The sequence below is a fragment of the Equus quagga genome, chromosome 7, assembly GCF_021613505.1.
Source record: "Equus quagga isolate Etosha38 chromosome 7, UCLA_HA_Equagga_1.0, whole genome shotgun sequence".
NCBI classification, from domain to species: domain Eukaryota; kingdom Metazoa; phylum Chordata; class Mammalia; order Perissodactyla; family Equidae; genus Equus; species Equus quagga.
In genome coordinates this window covers 48,422,799-48,447,534 of record NC_060273.1, presented here as the reverse complement: position 1 = coordinate 48,447,534, position 24,736 = coordinate 48,422,799, and the positions used below count along the sequence as shown (strand labels likewise).

Here is a 24,736-nt window from a genome sequence, read left to right as displayed (position 1 = left end):
AGAACAACCCCCCCCTACCACCACCACCAAACCCAGCAAATGTCTGGGGAACTTGAGGCTAGTGACTTGGATAATAAATGCAAATAGATTCACTGAGGGCTTGTTTACACGGGGCCGAGACCTGTTGTCACACATCAGCCAGACCTGTTCTCAGCATTCCCTCCTCCCCCCCGCCACCCCTGCCCACCTCCACCATCCACCCCTCGGACCCCTCCCTCCGTTACCTGGTTATGGCCTGACTCTCTGGGCTGAGCTCTTGGCACCAGGGCACCCATCCTCAGTGTCTTTGCCTCTCCGGTGTCCAGGGCTCGGTACACATTTGGTGCTCAATAAATGTAAGGAGGGAGTGAATGAGAGTGAGTAAATGTCTCAGCTCTCAGGGGACTAAAATCGTGTCCTCCCAAAAGATGTCGAAGGCCTAACCCCCAGTACCTTGAGAGTGACATTATTTGGAAATAGGGTCTTTGCAGATGACCAAGATGAGCTCATTAGAGAGGGACCCAATCCAATATGACCGGTGTTATACTCCCCTCTTAAGAGAGGGGCCTGGAACAGATCCTCCCTCACAGCCCTCGGAAGGGAGCAGCCCTGCCAACACCTTGATCTCACTTCCAGCCTCCAGAGCTGTGAGATAATACGCATCTGTTGTTTAAGCTGCCAGTTTGTATTTTTTTTTGTTATGCAGCCATAGGAAACTAATACAGACAGAAAACACAGAAATCTCAGAGTTACAAATGCAGTGTTTAAAGCATGCATGTGCTCTTTCATTACACAAATACTGACTGAGCTCCACCCACGTGCCCAGCCCTCCTCCAGGCAGTGGCTGTGGCACACAGGCACGTGCATCCAGCTTTCCTGTTGCTGTTCTGTCAATTGTTTGCCCACCTCCTTTCCACGGTCCAAAACAAGTCCTAAGACCCTCCCCAATTCACCCCCTTCCCTTGTGAAATGTGCCCTTGGCTTCAACGCTCCTTGCCCTTCACATTCAAACACAGACACCCACCGGCCCTCCAATCCTCCTGTCCGCCTGCTAGGCTGAAGCTCCCCTGGCTGGACCCCATCCAGAGATTCGGACTGAGTGATCTGCCGGGAGCCCAGGTGTGGGTATCGTTTTAAACCTCCCAGGGGGCTCCTAACGTGCAGCCAGGGTTGAGAAGTCCTGGACTGGAGGCCTGTGGTCAGAGAGCTGATCTATAATAATAATAATAATAAAGAGCAACAATAGCTAGCACTTACATAGTGCTTACGATGTGCCCGGAATGGATCTAACCACTCATATTCACTCTGTTAAGCCTCACGACAGTACCATGAGGTGGATACTATTATTATCCCCATTGCAAACGAGAAAAGTGAGGTGAGTGCAATGGACTGAATGTTTGTGTCCCCCCAAACTCTTATTTTGAAGCCCTAAGCCCCAATGCACTAGCATGTGGAAGTGGGGTTTGGAAGGTGATTAGGGTAAGATGAGGCACTGAGGGTGGGCCCTCAGGATGGGACAGCGCTCTACAGGAAGAGGGAGAGACTGGAGCTCACACTGCAAGGACACAGTGAGAAAGTGCCTTCTGCAAGCCGGGAAGAGAGCTCTTGACAGAGCCAACCGCGCTGGCAGCAGCCTCCAGAACAGTGACAAACCAGTGTCTGCTATTAAGCCACGCAGTCTGTGGCACTTTGCTATGGCAGCCCAGACCCGGCAGGGAAGCGACGGTGTGGAGACTCACACCCGGCTGCCTCTCTGTTCCCAGGATACAGGATGACTCCACAAGAGGAGCGCTGGGGTCCAGGGCTCTGGCTGGGAAGTGGGAGCCGAAATGCTGATGTAAGCATGCACACAGTACCACGGGCCGTCAACTGATGCAGGCGACCTGATTGCTCTGCTCATCGTCTGCTGGCTTGACACTTTGCCATTGACTCACTCCGAGTACAGCTCCTGAGTACAATCCTACCCTACTAGGAGTCTCAGCATTTGCATCCATCCCAACCCTAGTGCATTTCCCAGTGCGGAGCCACCCTGGAAGGCAGCCACACGCAGCAGCTCAGGAGGCAGCTCCCCGGGGACCCCTGAACGAGGGTTGGGAGGCAGTGCAGTATAGGGCCCCAGACCTCCAGATCCCAGCTCTGCCTCTCTGTAGCTGGGTGACCTGGCGCAAGTGCCTAACCTCTCTGAGCCTCAGTTTCACTATGAGAAAAATACGGATACTGACAATAACAGCACCCACCTCAGAGGGCTGTGGGGGGATTAAATAATGCAAATGAAGTGCTGACAAAGAGCCTGGCACGCGGTCAGTGTTACGTGTACTCGCCCTTACTCTCCTGGAGACCAACGTGCAGCTCCCCGCTGTGGTGGATGACCTCTCTCTGTCCCTCCAGCCCTTCTCTCCACCCCAGAGGCCCACTCTACCAAACAGCTCCCCTGCCCCTGGCTCCCCGTCGTGTGCCGCCAATGGGCAGAGCTGTCAGGAGGGCTGGGGAGAGTGGGGCTGGGTCAGTGTCCTCCACTTCTCCCTGCGGGACCCAGGAGGGTGGCCATCTCCCTCCACCAAAGGTCATAGCTCCTTCCAGGCAGTTCTCTCTGCCCAGCCCTCTCTGTGTCCAGGTGCTGGAACCTGCTAGCTCTCTTGCCCCTCCAGCCCTAGGAGTAGTGGTGCCCAGCCGCGGCCAGCCAGGGTGCCGCACCATCTTTCGTGGCTTCCCTTCACCCTGCCTGCCCCTTTGCAAAAAAGTCCCTCTGATACACTCCTCAAATTACCCAATTGGAGGGTGCCATCCATTTCCTGCCAGGACAGTCTCACGCATGTGCCCTGTAGGGGCTGTCAGGAAACTAGCTTGGGCGCCAGGGATGAGAGAATGCCCTTGTTAACACAGTGTTAAGAGGCAGTGAACTGTGTCCTCAGAGGGGCTTGGGGCTGACTTTCAGACACGGGTGTGTGTATGTTAAGGTCTTCCATTCAACCCTGAATGGTGCCGGCCAGCGGGAGCAGCCAGCTGGGGAGGGCCCTGGGACAGAGAGCCAGGCTCCCGCCTCCCTCCCCACACCCAGGCTTGCAGGGCTGCAAGTTCCCCAGAGCCGGGACTCTGCGACCAGGCCAGGCCAGGCCCCGCACCAGTGGCCCAGTTCCCCACTCGCTTTGCCAGCCTCCCCAGGAGTGGGAGGGAGCCGCTCGGCTTCCAGGTGGGCTTCTGCCTCCGCAGGGCCTGGGAGCCTCCATGGCCTTACTGCAGCAGGTGCAGCTCAGAGGCAGGGCCCGCTGCTCTGCCTTGAGGTTCAAGGGCCCCTGGAAAGACCAGGGAGAGGTCTGGGTCAGGGCGGGGATGCTCAGAGCTTTCTTACTTGGCCGTTGTGATACTGTGATTTATAATAAGAAATATATATTTGATCTTTGTTCCTATTTCTGGCACAGAGCTCCTAAAACCCTTGGAATTTCCTGAGCAATAAAGGTGTCTTGAAATTCATAACAAACTCCTTTCAACCACACCTGAATTTATGCTAATGAGGTGACTTTTGGAAAGCCCCTAAGGTGGGGGCTGGTTGCCAGGGAAACCAACCTTGTGATTAGAAAGTTGGAACTTTCAGCCCCTGCCTGACCTCTGCGGAGACGGAGTTCAGTCACCAGTGGCCAATGACTTAATCACTCATGCCTACATAATGAGGCCTCCATAAAACCCCAAAAGGATCTGACTCTTTCCAGGCCAGAGACCACATGCCGACTGGGAGAGTGGCGCTTAGAGAGCATGGAAGCTCCACGCCCTTTCTCCACACCTTGCCCTATGAATCTCTTCCGTCTGGCTGTTCCTGAGTTATATCCTTTTATAAGAAACTGGTGATCTAGTAAGTAAACTGTTTGAGTTCTGTGAGCCACTGTAGCAAATTAATTGAACCCGAGTGGGGAGTCACTGGAACTTCCAATCTATAGCTGGTCGGTCAAAAGCACAGGTGACAACCTGGACTTGTGATTGGCATCAGAAGTGGGGACAGTTTTGGAGGACTGAGCCCTTAACCTGTGGGACCTGATGCTATCTCCAGGTAGATAGTGTCGGAATTGAATTGACCTGTAGGACACCCAGCTGGTGTCGGAAAATTGCCTTATGGTGTCAGAAAAAAACACACATGGTAGCCACTACAGTGAGCAGGGGTAGAGCAGCTAGGGAGGGGTGGGATCTCCCTTCCAAATCCCCACGACACTTGACACTTCTGCTCTGCCCTCCCCTCCCATCACCTCGTGTGTGTGTGTGTGTGTGTGTGTGTGTGTGTGTGTGTGTGTGTGTCTCTCTCTCTGTCTCTCTCACTGCCCAGAACCTTTGCCCACACCCCTCCCATCCCTCCCAAGATTCCCTGGTCCCCAGCTCCACTCTCCACCTGGTCTTAGGCAGAGCAATTTTACTCTCTTCCAGCATTTCCACACCCAACAGCATCACTTTCAAGAATCTGAAAAGTCATTAGAGTACTCGAGACGTGTGCTTAGCGAACAGAAATGTCCCCCTGCTGTCAAAGAGATTCGGGGAAGAGGGTAAGAAATATTTTTGTATAGAGTAATGACAAACACCCAGCATGATGGTACATTACTTAGAGTTATCAAATATTTATGTCAGCAATGTTGCTAAGTAATCATAATAGCAGACATTTGTTGCTTATGTGCACAGTACCAGGCAACATCCTGAAAGCTGTACTGCAGCACCTTTTACTACACGCCCGCCGAGCACACGCTACCTCCTCTCCGTTACAGACCGGGAACTGAGACTTGGGGGGTTGGGGGAGTTCCCCAGGTCACATGCCTTAAGTGGATTCGCACCCAGATCTGCTGGGCTCCACAGCCAGTCATCTGAACCACAGATGCCAGCGAGAGACGTCCAACCCAGGATCCTAAGTCTCAGTCACTCTAACGGAGAAGAGATGCCTTCAAAAGAGCAAGAGAAACAGCAAAATACCCAGGAATAGACTTACAGGCAAGCAGACAAGGCCAGTAGCCAGGAAACGATGCAGCCTTGCAAAGCACAACAAGGAGGACGGCTGGGTGAAAGAGCGCAGGCCACGTTCCGGGGGTTGTAAGGTTGTCATGCCAATAAAAATCCCATTAGTGCTTGAGAGATGATCTTGGCAAATTAACTAAAATTAATTTGGAAGAAAACAATGCTCAAGAGCAGCCAAGAAAACGTGCAAGAAATGGAATAAAGAGAGGAGCTCGCACTACTCATTCATTCTTTCAGTGGATATTTATTGAGCACCTATTATATACCAGGTGCTGAAGATACAGACACCAACCCTCTCCTCGAGAAGCTTACGGTGTAGTGACTACTAACTCTGCTGTGGAACCAGGCGCCGGTACATGGGGAAGCTGAGGCAGAGGAAACAGGGAAAGCCCAGGCACAGAAGCTTGAAAAGGGGGAGGAGGTTACCAAATAATAATCATGCGGAGGGTTACTGAGCGCTGTGCAGGTGCCACCTCATCGCACCCCCCAGCAATCCTGTGAGTCAAGAGACCTGATGACCCCCACCTAACACATGAAGAAACATAAGCCTCAGGACATGCACGTGCTTAAGGTCACACAGCAATGAGTAGCAGAGCAGGGCCCAGAATCCAAGTCTGTCCAACTCCATGTCCCGTGTGTAAGTACGACAGGCAGTGAGACGATAGGACGTCAGATCCCAGATGAGTAGGGAAAGGTGGCTTAGTCCATCAGTCATGTTGGGATACTCATTTGAAAGACGATTACTTTGCTTTTAAAAACAAATTTGAAATGGATTAGACACTTAAATGTAAGACAAAAACCATAAAAGTCATGGAGTAAATAAAGGGAAAAAAGATTTATAATTTTGAGTTGAGAAACTCAGAAACTTTTTCAGCTTGACATGGGGGTGAGTAATGACAAAAGAAAAGATCAATAGATCTAACCACATGGTGATTTAAAACTTCTTTATGGCACAAGGCATGGCCACAAAGAAGAAAATGAGAAAATATATTCACAACATAGATGATAGACAAAGGTTGATGTTCGAGGAGCTCTTATAAGTCCATAAGGACAAGAAAGCAGTCTGATAGAAATATGGGCGAAGGACACAAATCCAGCCAGGGAAGGAGATCAGTGGCTGCAGGGCAGGCTGCTGCACCCGCGTTCAGTGCCTTACGAAGCACCTGTTCCCCTCTGGCCTCTGGAAGTGGCCGCCGCATGTGCTCACCTGCTGGCCTGGGACCCATCGGACCTTCTCTCTTGAAGCTCTGAACGGAGAGATGAGTCACAGAGCTTGTGGTCAGCTGGTGGGGAGCCGAGCTGACTGGTCATTTTAGGGCAAGGCCAGAGTCATTGCCATCAAGCCGAAGCCTCAAGCCAGATGTAATCACGAGGGACGCTGCAAAGTGACAAATTGGAAACAACTAAACGTCCATCAGTAAGAGACTGGCTAAAAAGTTATAGTTCATCTGTAAATGGAATATCATGTTGGAATTAAAAAGAAAGAGGTAAATCTGTATATACAGGAAAAAATGCACAAAATTAACTGTGATATTATTCTTTGGTTTTTAACAAAACTATGTTTCAACATCGTAATTTTATGGATGGGGGTGTGTGTTTAAGATTCAAATTGCCTGGGCTGGAATCCTGGTTCTGATGTTATCCGCCATATGGCTTTGGGCAAATGATATAACCTCAGTTTCCTCATCTATACAGAGAGGAATAACTGCATGATCTTCAAATGGTGGTCGTGACGAAGATTAAAACATGCATTATCTTAGAACAATGCTAGAAACACGCTAAACTCTTGGTAACTGGTAACTGTCATCATCATCATCCGCAGAACAAAACAGCCTAGCAGGATGCACACCACACTGTTAACTGCCCCACCACTGAGAGAAGGATTGGGGTGGGGATGGTGTTATTACATTTGGCTTCATACACATCCACATTAGTTAACATTTTCATAATGGATATGTTTTAGTTTGAAAACTAAAACAAACAAAAGCTGCGAGGAAGCTTTCTCCTCTAAGTGGAGGAGCTGATCAGTAAAGAAGGAGAAGGGAGTAGAGCTGACGGGCTGAGAGAACAGAGACCCCTGGGGTCCCCAGAGAGCAAGCGGCAGGGGGATGTGGCTGGGGGGTGTTGGGTGGGTGGCCCTCCCCTTCTCATCAGGCAAGGCAGGGATCTGTTCACGGAGCTGCTCTGTGTTCCAAGAGAAAATGCCCTCTTCCAGTTTTTAAAAAACCGGAAGCTAGTTCAAACAATTTTTTATTCCTGGTAACCAAAACATCCTGACCAAAACAAGTAGCTGATATCATATAAAAATATACTCAACCCTTCTGAGAAACAAAGAATTGCAAACTGGAACACAGCGATATCCATTTGCACTTATCATACTGAAAAACATTTAACAGATTAGTGAATGCTCAGTGTGGTGAGGGGTGAAGAGTTAACATTCGCGCACCGCTGCTGAACGTATTCATTCGGTCAGCCTTCAGGGAAGCACTTAGCCATGAGCCTATGTGCCCTTAGCTCTGGAAATTCCACCTTGAAGAATTTTCCAAAGAAAATCTTGCACCAATTCATGAAGATACAAGTTCAAGGATGATGACATTGTTTATATTGATGAGAAAACACAATGTCAGATGGTGGCCATGCCCCCTGGCTCTTGGTGTTCACATCGTTGTGTGGTGCCCTCCCCTTGAGAGTGCCTGGGACCTATAACTCGCTTCTAACCAGCCGAATACCTCAAGGTTGAGTGGGTATCGTTTCTGTGGTTAGATGACAAAAGACTGCTGTCCTGCTAGCCAACTCTGTGCCTTGCTGGCTTTGTTGGAGGGAGCAAGTTGCCATGTTGGGGAGGGCCACATGGCGAGGAACTGTGGGTGGCTTCTAGCCAGCAGCTGCTGAGGAACTCAGGCCCTCAACCCAAAGGAAGTCAATCCTGTCAACAAACACGTAAGTGAGCTGGGAAGCAGACCCTTCCGCACTTGAGCCTCCAGAGGAGGACGTGACCCTGCTGACATCTTGGCTGCTGTCTATTAAGAGCCACCGACCAGAGGAGCCAGCTGGTGGTCCCCAGGTTCCTGACTCACAGAAAGTGTGAGGTAATAGATGCATGTTGTTTGGAGCCACTAATTTGTGCTAATTAGTTTTGTAGAAATAGATCACTAATACAGAACTGTGTCACTGTTCAGTAGGGTTAAGTTAGCTCTATCTGTATAAATATGGGGAAATGTTCATGCTACTCTTATGTTTAAAAAAAGTCGATGGCAGAATTGCATGTGTGATATGATCCCATTTTTACAAACAAATGCCTAAAGATATTTTCGCGCATAGATAAAAATCTGGGATGAGATGTAGATCAAATTATTCATAGGCTTTTCTCTAGGGAAATAAGATTTCAAGAAACTCACAACCTATACGGTCTGAATTTTTACAACAAGCTTTTTTACTTTTAGAATCAGTAATAAATAACAAAAGTCTTTTCATTTAGAAAAACAGTTACTGTTAAAACATCAAAGAACTTAATAAAATATTTTGTCGTTTGCGGCAGAGGTTGCTTAGTGCCCAACCCAACACATCCTTTCCCAGCCCTCTTCTCCTTTGCTTGTTTCCCACCATGGAGGCTGGAAGGCTGTCACTTCACTAGCCTCCCTCGTGGCTGGACATGGCCATGCAGCAGGTCTGGGCAAATGAGACGTAAGGGGAAGTGGGCTGAGAGAGATGCATATCACTGGCTCCCTCCCTTCCCCCTTTCTTCCTGCCCTCACAGAGCACCCAGGAGAAGCAGCTTGTGGGAAAGAAGCCATTACACGACATGACGTGCAATGAAAGCGAAGGTGCACCAGGCTAAGAAGGCTCTGAGGATGGGCACATGACCCAGCCTGGGAACCTGAAGTTGAACTTCCAGAGGAAGTAGCACATAAGCTTGGTGGGGGGCGGGGGGGTGGGGCAGGTGGAAACTAGAGAGGAAGACTGTCCCAACAGAGGAAAATGGAGTCACCATCTTCTCAAAGGGCAGCAAACTGGGGATGGGCCGTATTTTCTGCACATCCGTATATTTCCTCCTTGAATAAGGATGTGACAGCTGTAAATCATTTTCACAATTCATTATCTCAGAATCGAAAGAGCTGAGAAGTTGGTGTTCCCAGAGTCGCTCTGGAAGCCCTACAATATCTGTATTCTGAGCTTCTTTGCAGTTCTCATGGTTTTTCCCTCATGGTCACAACATGGCTGTCTCAGGTGCAGGATCAAAAGAAGGCAGTAGTGGAAAAAGTGGGCAGAGCACAGGAGAGTGCCTTCTCATGTCCCTCTTTCCTATTAAAGGAGGGATATTTTCTACATCCCCTAAAGACGTCCCCTTTGTCTCATTGGTCAAACTGAGTCACGTGACAATCTCTAGCTGTAATGGAGAATGGGAAAGCAAGTATCTGAATTTCCAGTCTTTACAGAAGGTAAAAGGCAAGGATGAACAGGGGTAGAAATCACTGGGGTAGACAAGAACCCTCACTCGGTCTGGGGACAAGCTGCTCAAGTCTCCTTCAGCCGGGCCCCAGGCTCACCTCTTGACCCTCACCTCCATACTCCTTCCCTCCTGGGATTCTTCGTTAGTCACCCAGCCAGGCTCCCAGGGGCAGCCTCGCGTGATTCCCGGATCTGGCTTTTCCTTCATTCCGGGCTGTGGTTCTCCTATCTGAGTCCCAGTTTGGAGCTGCCTGTGTCAGCCAACACATCCTCCAGCTGCTCTGAATCTTCTCTCCCATCCTCACTTTAGGAGATGGCTAATAGTTCCTACTCTGTATATTAATCAGCGTTCTCCAGAAAAACAGAACCAACAGGATGTGGACATAGAGAGAAAGAGATTTACTCTGAGGAATTGGCTTATGCCATTATGGAGGCTAACAAGTCCAAAATCTGCAGGGTGGGCTAGCCAGCTGGAGACTCAGGCTAAACACATAATTTCTGACTCTGGGTTCCCACAGAACAGTCTATTTTGCTAGTGGCCTGAACCAGGAGAGCAGAGTAGTTAAAAGCAGGGGCTTTGGAGCTGGTTAAATGAATCCCCCAGCTAGCTATGGGACGTTGGAGAAAACTCTGACTTTCTGAACCTCAGTTTCCTCATCTGTAACCTTGGAGGAGTAATAGCATTTACCTCACAGGGTGGGTGGTGGCGAGAATTATTTGAGATGATGTGTGCAAAGAACCCAGCACAGTCTACAGAAGTTGGTAGATATTCAACAGATTGTGTTCCTTCCTCTCTCGTGAGCCGGCACTGGGGCGTCATGTGATCTTAGAGACATTGGGAATACTGCCGAGTCTGGCCTCCTTGGAGCAGCCCCGGTGGGGCCGGAACAGCTGCATCGGCTGGAACTCCCAGCCCTGTGCCATTTCCAACACCTCTCTCAAGACTTAGAGCACACGCTGGCAAGGAAACTCTGCACTGCGCACATCCCAACCACAGTCTCAGGAGCCCTACCACAACCCGAGTCATCCCAGGATGGAGACAAGAAATAACTGATGACAAAAACCAGTGGGTCTTGTTAAAATTTTCTGCAGAACACTTCAGTAAATGTTACTGCTATGCTATGTCATTCATAACCTTAATTGTTGCAAATTCTTTTTTTCAATTTTAAGCTATCACACTCAGCAGAGATTACTTATCTAAAGAAACCACGTTTTTTTTCTATTTTGGTCAAGCAGTGGTTTGAGTTTCCTCGGAATGACACGCTTCTTCCGGCTTCTTTTGAAAGATGGCTCTTACTACATATTCAGAGTAGGGAGGAACTTGGGGCCACCACATCTCAAAGCCCTATTGCAAGGTGGGAAGCCTATTAGTGATAACGATGACTTCTTAGATGATTAAACTGCGAAGGCAGTTTCCAAAGGTTTTCAGATCTAGTGCAGAACTGGAAACTTTTGGAGCTGGAAGCGATTGCAAATGTCATCTCAATCTCTTGTGGCCAGCCACAAACCTCTTCTAGTAATAACTCACTTTACAGCATATGAAGGGTGTCACTTCCCTATTAAAACCCTCCAGCGGCTCCATTGCATTTGGGATAAAACCCACATGCTTCACCACAGCCTTGCACCAACAGCATCTCCAACTACTGTCTGTCTCCCCTCGTACACTCAGCCATGATGACCTTCTCCATGTTCCTTGCTAGGGCCAAGCTTGTCCCTACCTTGGGGCATTTGCACTTATTGCTCCTTCCACATGGGGCACTGTTTCCCCATCTTCCTGTGCCTGGCTCAGCTCAAATGTCATGCGCTCAGAAAAACCTTCCCCAACTATCTTAAACTACCGCCCCCAGTCACTTTCAATTATATCACCCTGCTTTGCTTTCCTCATAGCAATTCTTTTTAGCTGAAATTATCTGGCTTGTTTATCATCTTTCTCCTCCCTCTAGCATGTCAGATCCTCGTCTACCTTGTTCATTGCTATAACACAGGGTTTACCCAGTGTCTGACACGTAGTAGGTCCAATAGACAGGTGTTGAATGAATTTAACATCAACTCCCTTTTTCATTTGAGCCTCATCCAAACTCTTTGAGGCAGACATCACTGTTATGCTTATTTAATAGTCAAGGAAATAGCCTCAGAGATAGGAACTGATTCCTCCGAAGGCCCCTTATCTAGTTATCATTGCTTTCTAACAAGCCACTCCAAAACGTACTGGCTTACTGGCTTAGTGCAACAAGGATGTTCAGTTCTGCAGGGTGGCTGGGTGGTTCTTCTGCTGGTCTTGCCTGAGGCTCACCCATGTGGCTGTGGGAGCTGGGACAGCTGGCCATCTCCCTCCACGTGGCCCTTCGTCCCAGGTGTCTTCACAGCCTGATGGTCTCAGAGCATTATTCCAAGAGAGTGAGAGCTGAAGCACCAATGCCTCTTAAGGCCTAGCCTTGGAAGTGGAACAGCATCATTTCCAGTGGGTTCCATCAGCTAAAGCAAGTCACAAGGCAGACCCAGACTAGGAGAAGGGACTTGGACGCCACGTCTTGATGGGAGGTGCTGTTGTACTGCAAAGGAGCTTGGGCCAAACTGTTGTGGCCATCTCTGGAAATCTATCACGGCTAGTAGTGCTGGAACCAGCTTGCCTGAACCTCTAACTCAGTAAAGAGAACCAAGGGACTGTGATTATCCGCCAATATCAAACGACTCCAGAAACCTGAATGCCTACAACAAATTTATCTCTCATTCTCAATAGTGTCCACTGGGGGTTGGCAGGGGTTCTGGGACTTCACTCTGGGACCCAAGGTGAGGTAATGGATGTGGCGGACACTGGCTGGCCCAGAGCCTCTGCAGAGAAGTGATGCAGATCACCCCCAGCAATACACTGGTGGCCAGCCAAGTCACAGACATACCTTCCTCTCTTTGGGAGGGGCAAATGAATGTGAGTGGACAGTAATCCCAGCCACACTGACCCCATTTTCCTCTTCGGATCCTTAAAGAAAATTCTACAGAGCCAAAATCCGTCTCACTCCATTTCTATCATTGATCCAAGTGCTGCCCTTGCACGTGCTCCCGCTGCCCGGATAGCCCTTCATACAGACAAAGGTCACTGCAGCCTTCTCTTCTCCAGGACACACATCCCAGCCTTTCCAGCCTCGCAGCCAGAAAACCTGCCATAGCCTCACCTGGCTCACAAGATCAAGTCCAGATTCCCACCCAAGTCATGTCCATAAAGCCCTTCACGGTCCGCACCTGCCTGCCACCCGTCTGCTCTGCATTCCCTGATGCCCCACGCTGTTCACGCTCTGTGCCTGTCTCCACGCCTTTTCCTCTGCCTCACCGGCCTCTGCTCTTCTCCATGTTGTGAAATGTTGCTTTCCTTTTAAGATCTGGCTCTAAAACCACTCCTTTCTGATGACAAGCTTTTCTCGCTTGGTGAGGTCAGTCATCTCTTCCTTTTCCTAAGCCTCTTCATTACAACATCTATTCATTCACTCATTCAACCACCACTTATGGAGCATGTATCACTAAGTGCTGAGTGTTGTTCCAGGTCCTGGGGAGACACAGGGACAGACACAAATGAGGTTCTTGCTCCTTCGCTGGTACATTCTGGTGAGGTAAAGCAGGCAATACGCATAGAAACAAATGAATAAATGAAATCATTTTAAATAGTCATAAGTGTTTTTGTTATAATAGAAAGGGGTGATACGAAAAACACTGTAGCAAGGAGGTGGCTGCTTTAGGTGAGATGATCAGGCCTCATGGCCTCTCTGACTTTGAGCAGCCATGGGAAGATGTGGAAAAGAGCATTCTCGGCAGAGGGAAGAGCCAGCGCAAAGGGTCTGCGGTATGATACAGCTTGGCCCTTTCTGGGCACAAGCAGGAAGCTGCTGTGGCTGAGGCCCACGGAGGTAGGTGGAGAATGGTGAGAAATGAGATCACAGAGGAGGGCCGTGGCCGGATCACGTCGATGGTCGTAAGGAGCTTGGATTTTATTCTAACACGGCAGGAAGTCATTGGAGGGTTTCAGCAGGGGGGCAGAGAGGCATGATCTGATTTACACTTTTTAGAGATTATCTACATTGCTTTGTGAATTGCAGGTGAACAGGAGTGGAATCCATAAGACCAGCTTGGAGGCTCCTGCTGTCATTCCAAGATGCTGGTGACATGGATGTCTGGCCTACAATAGCCTTCCCCAGCAGCTGTGACCTCAGAGCTTTAATGACTGTGACCTTAGTCTCTGCATCTTAGCACATGGCACAGGGCCAGGCCCACAGGGACAGAATGGCCTAGGGTGGTGTGTCAATCATCCTCAGCAGTCTGAAATTTACATTCAGCTGAACCAGCATCCTTTCGTTCTCCTTTGCCAAACTTCTGCAGAAACACCCCTCCAGGTATCAGGTTCCCCAAGCAACCAGGAGCAGCCCATCTGACCACCTGCCTCCTGTACACTTGGCTGACCATTCCAGGCCTGGCACAACGCCCTTAGCCATCCTGCCCACCCAGGCTCCCTCCACTGAGGTCTGCATGGTTAGCACAGCAGCCTTGACATCCTGATATTTAAGAGACAGCTTTTCCCATCTGAGCCTCTATTTTCTTATCTAGAATGTGGACGTTATTTTCCCTACCCAAAAAGTTCCTTTTCCCGAGGACTTCCTCCCTACCTCTTCTCTCTCACCATTCCTTTCTTCAACTAGAACAAATCCACTCTGGGGCTTTCTGAAGTTCCACAGATCCCAGAATTAGCCAGGGTTTTCCCCCACAAACTACTTCTTTCTCTCACTTCTAGCCTGGTTTGAAGTAGCTGGGCGCTGGGCACTCAAGGTGTGGGGCCCACCTGACCCCCAGCTGCGCCACAGCTGGGAGCCCCTTCCTCTCCGCCAATTACGGAACTGGTGGAGGGATGCTGGGTCCCAGGCCAGGCTGGGGGGGGGGGAACAAGGGAAAAAAGTGAGAGAAAGAGGGGGCAGTGTAACAGAAAGAAAGAGGAAGGGAGAAGTGTCAGAGCCAGAGAGGGAAGGAAAGAAGGTCTGGGAGAAAGCAGAAGAGAAAGTGGGTGAGAGTGTGGGAGAGGCAGTGCAGAGAGGGAGAAAAGCCAACGAAGAGAAAATGTGTGCGCGCGCCGTGCATGGAGCGAGGGGGAAGGAGAGGAGAGGGAGAGAGAGAGAAAGGGAGACAGAGAGACGGAGAGGGAAGGAAGGGAAGGAAGGGAAGGAGCGGTTGAGAGCGAGGAGGAGCGAGTCGGGGGCGGAGACGAGGAAGTGGGTGCGGGGCGCGGGCGGGCAGCGCCGCCCGCTCCATCCCTGCCCGGAGCGCAGCTGGCGCGGCGCAGGACCGAGGCGAGCCAGAGCGGAGCCACGCTCGGCGGCTGCAGCTCCAGGTAACGCGGCCGCCGCCTCCACGGGGCCTCGGCTCGGAGTGGGATGCCCGGCGGGCGCTGGCGGGACCGCGCCCGGCGGTTGCTGCGGGTTCCCGCGGCCGTCGTCACCCTGACCCCGGCTTCGAGCCACGGCCCCGCCGCTCGCTGGCGGTGCCTGACCTTGGGCAGGTCCCTCCACCTGCGAGCCTCAGTTTCCTTCTCTGTGACCCGCCGGGTCGTGCCCGCGCCGAGGGGGCGTTGCGAGCGCGGGATGCCGCCCAGGTCCGCTGCAGTGCTCGGGCGCGGGGTCGGGTGTACGTCCCCTCTGCTTGCATGGGGGTGGGTTTAGAAAGTCCACTTGAGCCGAAACAGTCCCTGGTGTGTCCCGGGTGTGGGCGGTGGCGTTTTCTCTGGGAGATGTGTCTGTCGGAGCATGGAGGATTTTGCTTAAGGAAAGCCGATAGAGGGCCTGGACGGGCGGGGAGGGGGCTGCTAGCCCCTCGGGAGCCGTCGTCCTCCCGGGCTGCTGCCCCGATGCCCGATGCCCGGGAGCCGGGAGCGAGGACAGGGCAGCGCTCCGCTCGGCAGGAGTCCTCTGGGCACATCTGGACAGCCATTCGCCTCCGAGATAAGGGGATGAGCCCAGCAATGCCCTGGGCTCGGAAACCCAGTTCTGCGCCGCTGAAGTGGTGCAGTTGACCTTGAAAATGCGAGCCTTAGTTACCTCCCTGTGAACAGGGGCATGCTAATGCCCCCTTTGTGGTGGCTGTGAGGATAAGGAGGTGGCAAGAAAGCACCTGCACCTGCGGGTTGTGGTGTCCCCAATGGCAGTTGTCACGCCCTCACTTGGGTGGTCAGAATGCTGGCACTGGTTGCCTCCTGGGACCTCATTTATATGCGCCGGGTCCTCTCTGGTCTCCTTTGCCAGAGATGGTCGGTGTCCTGGCTGGGCCTGAAGCAGGGCCCAGGGAATTTGGGGGACCTGGGAGCTCCACCCCCCAACCCAGACACACATCTTGATGGTTCTCTAAGATGTGAATTCTGTGGAATGACAGTTTATGTCCTGTGAAGACTCCTGGCTGAATCTCTGAGAGTCTGTTTCCTTATTTGTAACAGAAAGTTATGAATTCCTACCTACTAATCAGGTCCCTGTTGCTGGAGGTTATGAAAGGCAACTAGGTAGATTATTTTTATTGACATCTCTGACCCTGAGACACGACAGGAATTGAATAGAATGAGAAAAGCACATTTCTCTGGCACCTGTCCTGTGCATGCCTGGTCCTCTGTGCCTTATGTCTACAACGTTGGCTATCATCCTCACAATAATCATGGGAAACCCGTGTCATCACACCCAATTTACAGATGAGAAAACCAAGGCTCCCAGGACTCAGCGACCCCACAGGGCACTTTGGAAGGAAGTGGCTGCACTGGGATTGGCCCCAGGTCTGCCTGACTCCGGAGTGCTTCTGACAGTACCACACCGGCCCCAAAATAGGACTGTGAAAGGTGCCTAGCCCAGGACCCGGCACCTGTGGGTGCCCGATCAGCGTTGGTTTCTTGTTCCATGTGTAGTAAGAAGAGCTGCTGCCTCATCCCAGGAGAAAGTGAGTCTGCAGGCTGGCCGTGGGGCTGGAGACCTCTGCCGAGGGACTTCTCTAGGGGTCTGGAAGGAAGGAAGGTCGCTCCTCGGCATCTCATAGGAAGCAGAAATCAGGCTAATTCCCCCAGCCTGCCGACTTCTCTTCCTTCCTCTGCCGCCTTGTCCTGGTTACCCTCACTTCCCTTAACCTTGGCCGGGGACCCTTCTCCTGGCTTCACAGGCACCTTCAGTTCTCCATCCTCCACTGATGACTAACTGAACTGACCCTGCCAGGCGGTGTGTCTGACGGGAAAACAAGGCCAGCTGTGGTCCATCTCCACCAAAGTCCCAAAGAAGGAGAAATAGGATTAAGTCCCAATTCCAATGATTTAGCACACCCTTGAGCAGGAAATCCCTGATGATGGGAAAATGTACGTCCCAGCAGGCTAGAGAGGTTCCTTTGCCAAAAATGTTTTAAAAGAAGAGGAGAACATCCAAATGAATGATGGGAATATGAGCGAAGGCACTTTCCAATGCAACGATATTCGTTAATAGTCAGAGAGCACCTAAATGTCCAACAATAGGGGATCAATTATGTAAATTACAGGACAGCTATGTGGCTACTAAAAATGGACAGTTTTTAATAAATGGGGGCACACTTGTGCATATGCATATGTATGACATGGTCACAAGTTTGTGGCAAGCACTTAGAAAAAAGACTGGAAGGGAGTAAGCCAGAGTGTTAACAATGTTTGCCAGTGGGCTGTGAAATTATAGGAGATTTGTTCCCTCTTTATAATTTCTGAACTTTCTAGATTTTATGCAATTAGCGTATACTGTAGTAATTAGTAGACATAGAACTGTCTGGCTTCTAGTGACAATATAACCCACCCAACCCCACCTCCTCCTGGCCAGCACCCAAGACAGGGCTGGCATGTGGATGCTTGTCAATGATAGGGCTACCTGGAAGGCCCCTTAGAAGAAAGAAGGAACACTAAATTACTAATACCAATAACGTCTGACATTTGTTGTATTCTTACTATGTGCTCACAAGAATCCTATGAGGTAGATCTTATCAATATCCTCATTTTACAGAGAAGGAACCAAGAGTCAGATAATTCAGTCACTTGCCCAGCATCACCTGGGTGTCAAACGCAGGCTGTCTAAACCCAGAGCCTACAGTCCTACCCAGAGTCAGGAGGGTGACAGATTCCACTGCCAACATGTGTGCACCTGTCGCAGAGACCCTGGGGAAAGCAGTGCATCTCCACACTTTACAGGCGAAGAATGGCTCAGCAGGAAGCTCTGAAGTGTCAGGCTCTGTGCCAGATGCTAGGGACCCAAAGGGACACAAGCTGCCATCTCTACAGAGGGCTGGGGTGAGAGTGGTGTGTAAACAGTGTCCTCGGGGCTCTGACAGGGGGAGGGGGTAGTTTAGGAAACTGTGGGGCTTCAGAGGAGGAAGGGTGAAGGCTCCCTAGAAGAGAAGATGTCTGAAATGGTTCTGGAAGGATAAGCAAGAATTCACTAGATGAGCAAGAGAAGTTAGAGCAGGGTTCTCAACTGGGAGCAGTTTCATCCCCAGGGGACATCTGTCAATGTCTGGAGATAGTTTCGATTGTCACATGTCGGGGGGTGCTGACATATAGTGGGTAGGGGGCAGGGATGCTGCTAAATATCCCACAAGGCACAGGACAGCCCCCGCAACGGAAGGCTGTCCTGTCCAGTGTGTCCCCAGTGCCGGGCTGAGAAATCCGGTTAGAGAAGGGCGTTTCCCGATGGGCTCAGCCCAACAAGGCACCCACGGGGATTCACCGATGTGCTGGGCACCAGAGCCTGTGACTGCACTGTTGGCCGCTGGCCTCCCTGCTGCCACTCTGCCCCCACCAGCAACCAGACTGGTCTTTAAAAAAAAAAAGTTAAAGCTTTATAAAGGTATAATTCCCATCCCATGAAATTCACCCATTTAAAGTGCATAAGTCAGTGATTTTTAGTATATTCACGGTTATGCAACCATCACCACTATCTAATTCCGGAACATTTTCATCTCCCCAAAGAGAAACTTTGTACACAAAACTGTCACTCTCTATCCACCCCCACTCCCGCCCAAGGCTAGGCAACCACTAGTCTATTCTCTGTGTCTGTTGATGTGCCTATTCTGGACACGTTATATCAGTGGAATCATATAACATATGATTAGTGGAACAATATATGACCTTTTGTGACTGGCTTATTTCACCCAGCATAATGTTTTCAATGTTCATCCGTGTGGTAGCATGTGTCAGTACTTCATTCCTTTTTATGGCCAAAATAATATTCCATTTTATGGATATACTGCATTTTGTTTATCCATTCATCAGTTGGTGGGCATTTGGGTTGTTTCCACTTTTGGGGCTGTTATGGATAACGCTGCTGTGAACGTTTGTGTACAGGTTTTTGTGAGGATGTGTATTTCCATTTCTTTTGGGTACATACCCAGGAGTGGAATTGCTGGGTCCTGTGATCATGCTCTTTAGCCTCTGGAGGAACTGCCAGAGAGTTTTCCACGGCAGCTGCATCTGGTTACATTCCCACCAGCCGTGCGTGAGGGGTCCGGTTTCTCCACATCCTCACCAACACTTCTTATCTGACTTCTGGATTCTAGCCATCTCAGTGGGTGTGCAGTGGTATCACCCTGGGTTTCATTTGCATTGGTTGCAGAAGGGAAAGCGGACCCTAGGCAAAGCCACCTGGCTAGCTCTCCTCACTGAGCGGCAGAGCTGGGATTAGGACACGCTGTGCTGCTGTGAAGACCCTTTTTCTCACCAGGGTCCTGGGCGCTGCTCTGGGGGTGGGGTGAGGGTCAGCCTTCGCACCCAAACAGCCGCTCTAGCCTCACCCAGCCGCCTGCACTCGGACGCTCCCAAATGCAGACCCGTGTTTCCTCGCGGCTCATTTCTTCTCCTGGCTCCTTCTTCATCTGGCGACCTTGGGTGCCTTCTCTCGAAGGAAAGCTGGGACATGAAGCCCAGAGGATGGCCGTGGGGAGGGGAGTAATGTTTGCCGAGGAGCCACGAAGCTTCTGGCACCATCTCTCCACCTTTACCTTCCTCTTCCCAGCACCCCGTGCTGTGGTGGGAAAACCAAGCCTCAGAGAGGAGCCCGGCTCCTTTCCCCTCCACGGCCTTGGCCTCCTGGGGTGAGTGAACCGCTTCCTCCACTGTGGGGCAGGCCGCCTGGGATCCCGAGGTGGACTCAGGGGGTCGTGGCATAGAGAGCCACAGACCTCCCATCATACGGTGAGAAGATGCCTGTTCCGCTCTCCTTCAAGCCTTCTCTCACATCACAGAAAAATGTCAGTGAGGTTTCTGTCTGTCCGTCCGTCCGTCCGTCCATCTGCCTGCCCAGCACAGGGCTGGGCTGGCTCTTGGGCAGCAGTAGCTACATGGAATATAACAACATTGGGTGTGTTTTCACTGCATTTATTTTCAGGGTGACTTATTTGAAGGGAAGTGATCCTGGTGGTTATTAAAATGATAAAAAAAATTCCTTTTGCAATAAATTTAGTCACTTTAAAGAAAAATGTTAGGTAAAAAATGGAACTAGTATTTTACGGGTTTGGCAAAAATTGTGGAGGTGGAACGTGAACAGATGAGGTTTGAGAAACCCAGGAGGTGTGGGACGGGATAGGCTGTCGGGAGTTAGAAGCCGAGAGGGTCTTCCCGACTGTGACCAGCTGTGTGGCCTCGGCCTAGGCATTCAGCCTATCTGTGCCACACTTGCCAAATGGGGTAACAGTGTCTGCCCTGGCAGTTCCACAGAGTTCTCCTACAGGACTCAAAATGAGCCCTGGGGCAGGCGGAGGGGCGGTGGAAAGCAGGGAAGGGCCGAGAGAATTATGTGAGGTAACCGGTGTGTGCGAATGTGCCTGGCAAGTTTTGACTGTGGGCTGCTGATAGTGTTAAGGTGGCCCAGCTGGCTGCAGGACTGCTGCCTGTGAGAGCAAGCTGCACCCTGCTGGAGGGCAAGACCTTCCTGGAGTGAGGCCGGCGGAAAGCAGAACAGAGGAAGGAAGATGCAGTGTTGGCGGGGGCATTCTGGTGCCCAGCTCATGAGGCAGCGGCTGCTGCTGGTGCAGATGATGGTGAATGGGATGGTGATGATGGTGGGATGATGGTGAGGGCAGTGATGATGGTGATGATGGTGGGATGATGGTGAGGACAGTAGTAGCCACGATGGCAATGGTGATGCTGATGGGTCAAGTTTAAGGACCTGAGGGCTGTTCAGTCATAGAGAAGCAAAAACTCAGAGAACATGGACCTCTCTAGGGCTGCCTGGAAAAAGGGACTTAGGCTTGTTCTCCGGGGCCTCTGAGCTTTTCAGGAACCTACAAAATATCTACAAACTCTCTCTTTCTCACACACACGCACACACGTACCAGATCTAAAACATAAAAAGAAAACCACAAACTTGCAAGTAATAAATGTTTAATCAGACATCTGCAAATGTAATACTGTGGCAGCTAGACCGTGGCAGTTTATATTAAGTAGCTATATGTGGGGCTGGCCTGGTGGCGCAGCGGTTAAGTTTGCACGCTCTACTTCAGTGGCCCAGGGTTCACAGGTTTGGATCCCGGGCGCGGACCTAGCACCGCTTGTCAAGCCCGTCTCTTACAGCAGCCCACATAAGAAAGAGGAAGATTGGCACAGATGTTAGCTCAGTGACAATCTTCCTCAAGCAAAGAGAGGACGATTGGCAAGAGATATTAGCTCAGGGACAATCTCCTTCACCAAAAAAACCCAAAAGTAGTTATATGCAAATTATATCTTCTATGGAATGTGCATATATCACAATATATTTGTTATGCCGTAGGGTATGGCCTCCCAAAAAAAAGAATATGTAGGTCTCCATAAATGTCTTTAAATGGCCATGACTGACTGACAAATAAGTTGTAAGATAGTAAGCCCCCTGTCGTTGGAGGTATGCCTCTCTGGGATGCTGTAAAAGCAGTTCCTAAACACCAGGTGACCCCTGTGTCTTGTTTCCACCCAGAGCCCTCCTATTTTGTCATCTGCGGGGCTCGGATTCCTTCCCTCCCACACACACAAACAAAAGTTGCTGGAAGAGGCCTTTGCCATCCAAAGCACATGTCCCCAGCTTTCTGCGGAGGAACCTGGGGTGTGAAACTCGCCAGAGGTAACAGAGCAAGTCAGACTTCCACAGGGACTCACCCGCAGAGTCCAGATTCCCAGCCCATGCCCTCTCCACCCGGTCCCTGCCTCCCCGGCCAGTTCTGCCGCTGGATGGCAGAGGTTTGGGCCTCGCTGCAACACTGCAACGTCGCCTCCCCCAGAAGGACAAGGCAGATCTTCGTTTGGCACAGTCCAACTCCTGCCCTGAGACCGCCCTCCGCAGGCCTTCCCACATCTGCCGGCCTGCTGCCGGCTGGGGACTTTTGCCAAGTCACACAGCACCATAAACCTTGATTTCCTCCTCTGTCAAACAGAGATGAGTAACGGCATGCGTGTAGTCTGTGTTGCAGAGATTAAACGTGATAAGGCATGTAAAGATTGGCGCTTCCAAAGTGCCCGATAAATGGGATATGATGTTGTTACGATGGTTGTTTTCAATCTGCCTTTAGGCAATCCAGTAGGTATTAATTGAGCTGCCCTGAAGTGCCTGTCGGGGCACAAGGCAGCAGGGATCCTGGCCCTCAGCAGCGCTCACTTTCAGTGGGGAGAGAGAAATAATAAACAAATAGGGAAGCCAGGAAAATGCCAGGGAAAAATGGTGCTGCGGAAGCCAAATGAAGGGGGCTAGGACAGAGGTGAGGGAGCAGCTGCGGGGGTCAAGGAGGGCCCACTGTGGAGCTGATTTTGCAGCCTGATGTGACTGTCCATGTCGGCGTGGATCACAGCAGAGCTCCAGGGTGGAGTGAGCGGCACGTCCAGGGCACCGGAACAAGGTCAGTGCGGCCAGGTATCCACTGAGGCCCGGGGGTGAGGTAGGAGATCAGAGAGGTGGGTGCAGATCTGTGGGGCCTTGTGAGCTGAGCAGAGGGTGCAATGGGACACACAGGCGAGACATAAGCCGGTGGTGGTGTTGGTGGGTAAAGGGAGCAGCAGGGAGGCCAGTCAAGAGCCGTCACGAAAGTCCAGGCGGGATATGGTGCTGACTTGGATGAGACCAGCGTGGTGGCTGCGGCCAGGGAAGGCGGACACACCCTGGGGGTGTGAGTTTCAGAGGCAAATGCACCAGGCTTGCTCATGAGTTGGCTGTTGAGGATGAAGGAAAGACAGGAGTCAAGATGATGCTAAGTGTCTAGCCTGAGGACCCAGGTAGATGAAGGGGAGGCAGAGAGTGAAAAGAGAACCAGGGTTCTCCCCAAGTCCCACACTTCCCAATTTACATGGACTTTGTGCCCGCAATATCCTGAATAGGCCCATCCTGAGAGCCAGAAAGCAGGCTGGCGGTTGTTGGGGATCGGGGAGGGGGGATGGGCTGACTGCTTCATGGGTGCAGCGTTTCCTTTTGGGGTGAGGAAAATAGAGGTGCTGGTTGCACGCCGTTGTGAACGTCCTGAATGCTACCGAATTGTACACTTAAAACGGTTAATTTTATCTTATGTAACTTTCCCCTTAATTGAAAAAGAAAGAAGGAATAAAGACTGTCTCAGACAAACAATAGCTAAGGGAATTTGTGGTCACCCGATGTGGCTTCAGTTTCCCACACTAACTGTGGGCAGATGCCAGGCAAACAGCGTGGGGTCTCTCACTGATGAGAAAACATCCCAGCACGAACTGGTCACACAAGTAGTCAGGGAATGATCTGGACCAGATGCGTGCCTTGGGGTGGGGTGGGGGCACCTATGGACGCTCAAAGACTATGGGACCAGGCCTGGTTCAAAGCCCTGCCCACCTCTTTACCAGCCGTGTGTCCTTAACCTGTCTGAACCTGAGTTTCACCATCTGTCAAATGGGAATAATGATAATCTCTGCCTCACAGAGATATTAAATTATCTGTATTGCTCAGCAAATGGAAGTGGTCAGTGTCCTGGCTTGTGGTCCAGGTCCCTTCCTCCTCACTGTGATGCCAAGCTGATGGGGATCTGGGGCTGGGCCAAGGGTGGGAGAAGACTTGTGCCATATGCCTTTGGGACCTTTGGAATATTTTTACCTCAGGTCCGTATCACCGGTTCAAAACCTGACAGCCACATAGTTTGACAGGTGGAGAAGTGAAGGGGAGGGATGCGACAGGGAAAGGAGTGGAAGCTGGGCCATCAGGTCACACCCAGGGGCAGGACCAGCCACGTGGCCCGTCAGGGCTCCAGGGCAGGGCTGCCACTTGGTCTGCTCAGGCCAAGAGCCCTTTATAAGAAGGCCTCCACTCCACGCTCATGGCCCTCAGGGACCTCTCCTCTTCCAGGCTCATTGCGCGGTTTCAGAATCAGACTGTGCTGGTCTCTGGTCTCGCCGTGCCTCTGCAATGCTCCCCTGTGCCTGGCATCAAGATGACAAAGCCTGCATGATCTGGCCTCTGCCAGCCGCTCCAGCTGATCCTCAGGGGAGAAGTGTGCCTGGGGAGGAGTGCTGAGGAGTTTGAACTTAGTGCTGAAGGCAGGAGGAAGCTACTGAAGGTTCAGGCAAGGCCCAGGATTTCCCAGGGAAGTGGCAGCGGATGTGGGAACCCACGTCTCTGGATGCCAGCCAGCTGACAAGCAATGAGGATACCATCACCAATCAGCATGTAGAAAACGGCACTTCATGGCAGGCCTGGGGCACTCTGCACGTCTCATTTACTCTTTACCACAACATCCTGAGGCGAGGGACTTTTATTTCCCCCCATTTTACAATGCAAAGAGTGAGGCTCAGAAAAGGTGAGGAATTTGCCCAAAGTCCCAACACCATTAGGCGGAAAGGTCAGGATTTGAACCCGGTCCATCCGACTCCAGAATCCCTGTTCACCACCATGTATTTAGCTTCTCCTACAACGAAAAAAAGAAACAAAAACCCTCTGGCCTTTTCAAAGGGACCCAGTGACCGCCTGCGCTTTGGCACCCATCCTCCTCCTTCGAGGTACCCCTCCTGCAACGGCATCCGTGCCGCTTGGACTTCTCGCTCCTTACTGCTGTGGGCTAGATGGTCGCTCAACACCTCTTCAAGGTGGTAAAAGACTTCTGGGGGAGGCTGGGCATTAGAGAGAAAGGCCTGGTCTCCGGGGCCTGCAGCCACTGGGGCCCAAAACCAGGCATGGTCTTTCTCCGTCTTCCAGGCGCCTCGTCCCAAGCACTGCAGCCCCTAGGCGGGCCCTCTGCACAGGCTGAGAGGGGAATGGATCTGAATGTCGTCTGGAATGTGGGGCAGGTTCTGTAACCACCACTGTTGGCGCAGGTCGTGTGAGCCCCACCCGCCCTTTGGACA

At 51.2% G+C, this 24,736-nt stretch overlaps 1 protein-coding gene across 7 annotated transcripts in view; it reads left to right on the top strand.

Annotated features, from left to right (window-relative positions):
• The first annotated feature begins 14,654 nt into the window (after window positions 1–14,654).
• The window catches only part of HRH2 (histamine receptor H2), a 42,111-nt gene continuing 32,029 nt past the window's right edge, over window positions 14,655–24,736 (top strand). For 6 of the 7 annotated variants that reach the window (XR_006889529.1, XR_006889530.1, XM_046668245.1 and 3 more), the window contains exon 1: window positions 14,655–14,779. The gene's annotated coding sequence lies outside the window, so the exon portion shown is untranslated. Of the gene's footprint in view, window positions 14,780–20,304; window positions 22,282–24,736 lie in introns of those variants that run through there. The other variant, XM_046668244.1, reaches the window with a different exon arrangement.